Below are 7,425 nucleotides of genomic sequence, written 5' to 3' on the forward strand. Positions count from 1 at the left end.
ATGTCCAAGCTGCTCCTTTACAATTAAGAACCTGGTAACCGAATGCATCACATGTGCTTAATGTTCTCACAATGCTTTAAATTCAAAGTAGCCTACATCACATATTTTCACTTACTTTTGTTTTTCTCCACAAGGCTGTAATAATTTAGACTTTAGTAAAGGGTGAAGAACAAATTAAAGGACAACAAGAAGACGGTTGTGCGGCTCTAAGGTCAGCAGACACATTCCAGCCGTTCCCTCCTTGTGTCATACTACAGTCAGCTGATCCCAGACCTGCCTCTGTCCGTGACTCACAGTTTACCATCGTACACTGGCATGGAGGTTAAATAGTGACCGTGTAGATAAACCCCATATACCATATTCTTATTAGTGTCCTTCTGCTATTCCTGTCATTTTTGTGTGGACATGCTACAGCTACACCATGACACTCCAGAGCAGTGGTTTTCAAAATGTGGTCACAGAGTGGAAATAGCTGCACATTGCAAATACAAGAATGGTGGTGGCAATTAAGTATAAATTCAATTAAGTTTGTTGGTGGGCATAATACTTACATATTTATGGCATGACACACCACAAGAAGTGTTTCCTGGTGCTCTTGGTGTTATGCAAAAAATATATATATATATATTGTGTGGGCCTACCTGAAAATGCAAAAGCAATTTATTAATTATCAATGTTATTTTGTTTCATCATTACTGTTGTTATGGGTTTTATTTATGTATTTGTATTATTTTATTCTTTTTTTTTTACATTTGGATATAAATTACACGCACATACTTAAAACGCTAATTGTTTATTTTTAAAAACTTGTTTTATTTATTTGTCCTGTCAGCGTGGGAAATTGAATGTGTCTGGCTTCTGCTGTCATCAGCCTCCAGCTATTTTTTAGAGTTTGCTGCTTGATATTGGTGTGTCTTAACATCTCATTTATGAACACACTGGTTTGTAGTGCAAACAGTTTTACCTTTTACTACACATTCTTCTTCTCATTACTTCCCTACCTCGGCTAATGAACCGGAAGTCTTGCACCTTCACAGAAAACTTCTGTGTTTAAAAAAGGTGGATAAGAACATTTGGGGTGTGAGTGTGTGCAGTTTATGTTGTACAACAATAAGCCAAAGTATCGCCAAGTATGTTTGCAACAGATCTTAAAGTATTCATGAATTGAAAAACCCCATTATAAAACCTCATAAACTCTGGAACCCATGGCAAATGAGTCGTCTGGGTTTTGACATACTGTCTGTAACAGCTACAATATAGCTTTACTATAAATGAATGCACTAGGCCTATATAAGGGTATATGGGGCAATTTCAGACGCAGCTTAAGGCTCGAATCAGTCTGATGAATTCTTCACTGAATGAAACTGAACCTGTGTGGCTTCTGAATCAGCATGTGACTCACGTACTGAATGAATCATTGCTTCAATATAGCCATTAGGCTGCTTGCTTCGCCACCATGAAAGCACAATATCCTAGTTATTTTTATAGCTTACCATAATAATACAATGGAACTGATATATAGGCCTAGCCAATGTGATAACATGGAAAATATAAAAGAGTTATTTATATGTTATTGAAATAAAAGGCCACTTAAGTATGCTTAAAGAGAGTATACTCTTAGAAAAAAAGGTTATTTGGGGCTCTATATAGTTCTATACTCAACTCCAAAGAAACCTTTAGGCCAAAAAGGTTCTATATAAGGAGAAAGAACCCTTTTTGGCACAAAAGGGTTCTTTCAGTTAAACTATGCTTTATGTATATTTACACATTAGGCTATTTAAAATTATTATACTACATTATATTTGTGCTTTTATTTCAATTTTACTTTGACATGCCTTTATTCCAAAGAAAATACATTTAAAATTTACATCTGCACTGAATCAACCTATTATTATGCCAACAAACTGATCTGGTAGAAATACATGTGTTCTAGCAGTGCATAGCAATCTGGACAGTTTGATGTGTTTATTAATAGGTGCACGCTAGTCTTCTGTTTAATAAGTTCTGGTTATCATGTAAGATGCCGTGCAGCTCTTATACAACATGCTCATATGAGTTTCAGTGTTTCATTTAGATTCTAAAAGGCTTTCCTTGTAACTCATCCCTCCAAACAGATGCATACAATGATATTTGGCATAAACAACTTGAACGTGTGTCTATGCGCTGATCAGTTTTGTCCCGTCTGCAGTGCACACAGTGCACAGCGGCGCGTTTCAGTCGCGCGACTCTCGAGAGCATGACCACTTAAAATCGCGCGAGCGCCGCTGTTTAAACTTCAACGGTTCACGGTTCACTCGGCGTCGGCGCTCAGGACTCAGGAGAACGACGGTTACATCGGTAAGTGAGAAAATTAACTAATTTGAGCGTATTTTAATTACTTTTACCTAAACCCTTGTCATTTTTAGTTAGCCTAATGTTACACGTTTGTTTCAAGAAGCTAAAAGAAGAAAGGTGGTTTATCTGCGCAATTCTCCGTCGGGAGGTTTGTCATTTTTAACATGAATCCCTAAAGTATCTTGATAAAAAATTACGTTAGACTATATCATGAACTCTCGCCAGCATTATTAATCAATTCACAACAGTTTTTTATTTTTTGCCCTGTAGATGGTATTGGACCTATGCGTAACGTTATAAACATGAATTAACACCAAGAAGAACAAACAGAGAAGCAGCTGATGGAGATGTTTCCTTTTTTCTGTGGATAACTGTGAGTATTTGGTGTTTGCAGTTATAGTATAGTCAAATATAATTATTTGTTGTGCTGAAGTGATTGTATATTACTCTAAACACGCTGTATTTGGTTGTTGTTTAACTCAGAGAGCACTTTTAAAGGTTTTACCACCAGCTTATCAGAGTGTTGAAAAGTGGAAGTCAGAGGAAACATGACCAACCTGCTGCAAAACAATAACACAAAAGCTACATTATTTATTTTTCCTCACAGTACCAACTGAAACTCATGAATCAGCTTATCTGAAGTTACTGATAACTTTTGTTTTCTTCTATTTTCCACCTTTTATCATGCATGTTCTTATGATTGATTGATAAATACATAAATATATTGTACTGTCACTGCAGGTCTGGACTCTGGAGAGCAGCATTACTTGTTTGTTCATCAACATACAGATGAAAACACCACACTCATCTCTAATTCAAGTAAGTTTAGTTAATTGTGAGAGATTCCTTTCTTTTTCCTGCTGTACTGTACTCTCCATAGGTCTAATAAATGTTTCTCTGACTTGTATCCCATTTTAGGATGTCAAGCCTAATCATCGCAAGGAGAGTTAGCATCAGAATGGATGTGTCACTGACCAATAACACAGAGGTGCCAGAAGTTTGCTGTCTACTTTTTGTTCAGTATGGAGCATCCAAAAGCCATCACTCAGTTAATTTCAATTAGCACTATTTAGCTCTTCCCAGTGCTGAAATTGTCATGGGTTCTTTGTTTTTATTGTTTAAATGCTTATCTGAATATAAAATTAATATTTAATGCTTATAAATTTTAAAACAATACTATAGTTAGTCTTTTAGCTCCATTTTCAGAAATTTTAAAAAGTATGAATAAATAAAGAAACAGATTCATGTTAATCTCTGTAACTGTTGCACTATGAATTGCTGTGTGAATTGCCCCTAAAGGGTTCTTTTGATTGAACCCTTAAAAAGGGTTCGATATAGAACCTTTTAGGGGTTCTAAATATGTAGCGCTTGATAGACCCTTCTAAGGTTCTATATAGAACCTTTTCTTCTTAAGAGTGTACACTTTCATGACTGTTTCTTAACACATTTAGATGTTTTAAAAAGTAATAGTCAAATTAAAAGTTTTACTCTAAAGTTTTTTGTTGTTTTTAAAGAGGTACACTTATATTGATGTGTCGACTAATGTTAAAGCACACGTAAAGTACTTCATTATAATTTTAGTTTTAAATGCACCAAATTGCAATTTCATCATGTGTAATTACAAAATACAGACATACACATTTTGATAGAAATGAATGAGTTTAAATGCTTGTGAGTACATTCAAAACATACACTTTTACCATATATTTGGATTATGAAATTACATATAAATTATACTTAAGTCAAATAAGTGGGTCAAAAATCACTCTGAAGTTGAGCTAACTGCATTTATTTTAAATTCAAACTATAATACAGTTTCATTTCATTGTAAATAGCATGCATAAGTGTCCGAAAACATTACATTCAGTTTCTGTGTACTTCTTTTTCACAAGGGTACATTCTGCAGATATAGTAAGGATAGTATACATATTCCATTTCATAGCCATTGATCATCAGAGGAGGCTAAACAGGGTTTTCCTACTTTAGGTGTCCAATTTGGAAGTGGTGTAAAATATCACATGAACGCAGAGCGTGACATTACTCCTCTGACCTGAAGCAATAACTTACATGAGTCAACATCCTCAAAGATCTTCTTGAAGCTCTCACGGTCTGATAGACTTAGATTGAGTAATGAAAACGTAATTTACTGACTCTGCTGTCGAAAGTCACTGTGAGTTAGAACTATTAGTCATACACATTCTATTGAAACTTACATAAATGTAACTAGTGACAATGAGTTCTTCAGCGCTAGGGATCTTTGCCTTAGGCCACCAAGAACCAGCCAAAAGAAAGCATAACAACTCCCTAGCATTGCAATGTTTTCTTCAGATCATCCTGAGTAGTGTTTATGCATTATGAAAGAAAACGAATTCATGATTCGGTCCAGATTTTGACTAAGTTGAGACATCATTCTCTCATGCGTCATGCCTACTAATATCTCTTTTGTACATGGAGCTATATTCTCTAAACCAGACACATGCCTTTCAGGAGCAGCAGCTCTTTGCATCTGCTATCCATCAAGATGGAATGAGCGACTGAGTCTTTGATCCTTCATCCATGCAGGCTCATGTGTGGAGGGAGAGGGGTTGACTAATTCATAAAAAACTCTGCCCATACGTAACACATGTGCTCATAGGATGCTGTCAGCATGTTGGTGAAATTGAGAAATATTTAAGTCATTGATACGGCATTGTTATTCATCAACATACTAAGCAAAAAAAAAAATATTATTATTGTGTTTGCTTACTCAGAAGTGGCATAATGTAAGAACAATAGAAGCAGATTTTTGGACACGCTTATACTTTGAGATTAGTGTTGCAGTAATTAATTACAAGATCTGGGATGTTCTATAAACATTTCATTAAAATTCTCTCAAAATGAATGTATTTTTAAAAAGAGCCTCTGTATAAAGATGGACATACATTTTGTTTATTAGTTGTTTATTAGTGGGAGGTAAGCAGAAGTTTAATTCATAGAGGGAATTTTAAAATATACACTACTGTTCAAACGATCAAATACATTTGGGCTTTATTGAGCAGAAGCAATGTCTTTCAAGAACATTAAAAAGTCTTACAAAAGTCTCCAAGTCATGGTGACACTCTTAAATCTTTTACTATTTCTTCTATTTTATTTTCATTTTACTTTATTGTCAATTTTATGGCTCTTTATTGATTGTTGTACTTCAGTCAACTCACGTTGTTTTAAATATTGCTATATAAATTAATTTGACAGTGGCATTTTAGAAAATCAGTATGAGGTGAAATTCCTGTCCAAATTACATTTCAAAACATCCAGAATCAATCAATCACCGCCGTGGAATTATAAAGTTCCATCTGACATTTTTGTCAGAGTTGTGTAATTTCACATATTGTTATTCTGTGATGACTTATTTACATTATGTGATGTTTCTTTTGTAAGCTGTGTACATTTTGGGCCTTTTCTTAGAAAACAAAAAGGTTCTATCTATAGAAGTCTATGGAATGCACAAATTTTGACGCTCAGTATTTCAAAACTGCTCAGAATGCAGATAGAACCTTACAATTCCAAGGCAACGAAATAAATAAAGAAGATATATATTGTAAAATCAAAATGAAGCCTATTTCTAGCCTATGTTTTGCTTTTGTGACATTATTTCATGACAATTAAGCACATTGTCCCCATTCACAACTTCACATTACTGTTATGCGTCTGGACATTCTATTTGTAATTCCCATTATTCAGTCACATTCCTATCAGCATTAACAAATAATGTCAAAGTGTGTGTGTGTTTAAATAAAATATGTAGGCTTCATTTTCTTTAAACAAAATATAATTCATTTTCTTTCTAAATTTTTCCATTTCCTTTTTCATTTTTTTTTTCTTATTTGATAGATTTTTGTAAAATGTACCAATATAATGACTCCAGAACAAATAAAGGATTTGCAGCTGTGACAAAGCATGGTGGGTTAAGGTGATTATGACCGAACAAAGCTATGGAGCCAAACACACACCAAACTTTACAGTTTTATTCCCATATTATATGAAGGTTTTTTCATACACTATTAAAAATAAACACGAAGCTTCATCATTCATGACACATTTCTATTAAAAAAAAGGTTCTTTTAGTTGAAAAAGGTTCTTTAGATGATTAAAATTATTAAAAAAATATATATATATAAAATATAACAACTGTTCACTGAATAGTTCCTTGCAGAACCCAAAAATGGTTGCAAGTGTATATAATTTACTTGATTTATATACCATTTTATTCTTAAACTATTTGGAATATTTTATGGCTGTTGACAGTATTTTGAGGTTTATGCAGATATCCAATAAAAATGGATCTGATAAAAAGATCTGCTCTTTCTGATAAAAAAGAATATCCATAAGCCCCTCTAACTCCAATATGTCTAAATAAATAAATAAATTGAACCCGTCATTATGAAGTGTTTAGATCAGCGTAGACATATTTAATTACATAATGCCACATTTGCATATTGAAACATAACATTTCAGAAAACTTGTAATACAAAACAGTTTTTTTTGTACCTTGATTAATCAACTGGGGAAGTATGGTAATATCTACTAGTTAAAACATTTACTATTCACCTGTTTTGTCTTGCCTTCAGCAGAAAAATACACATTTTTAATGTCTCAAAATGTTTCAAATACAGGTGTGATAAACCTATAATCCTAATTATCAAGCCATCAAATTAAAAACAGAATCTCAGTGCTTCTGTGAAGGCATGGCTGGATGAAAAGCAAACTCCTAGTAAATGGCTGATTCATGTGTGAGCTGTTGAACAGCATGATGTCTGTGATGGACCTGAAGGCATGATTTACAGCAGAGCAGGTCAACAGTTTATATTCTCAGACCCTATTACCTCAATTACATGTTATGGCTGCACATGGGCTTTTTGAAAGTTAAAATAATTTATTTGTAAAGGCAAATCCCATTCAGAATATTATTATTAATAGCAGCAATTAAAGTGATTGGATCACAATGTTCTGCAAAATATCTTATTTTGAGTTCTGCAGAAAAAAAGAAAATCATATAGCCTAACTTTGACGTGAAGGTGAATAAATGATGACAGACCTTTTATTTTGGGTGAA

This window comes from Barbus barbus (assembly GCF_936440315.1).
Source record: "Barbus barbus genome assembly, chromosome: 30".
NCBI classification, from domain to species: domain Eukaryota; kingdom Metazoa; phylum Chordata; class Actinopteri; order Cypriniformes; family Cyprinidae; genus Barbus; species Barbus barbus.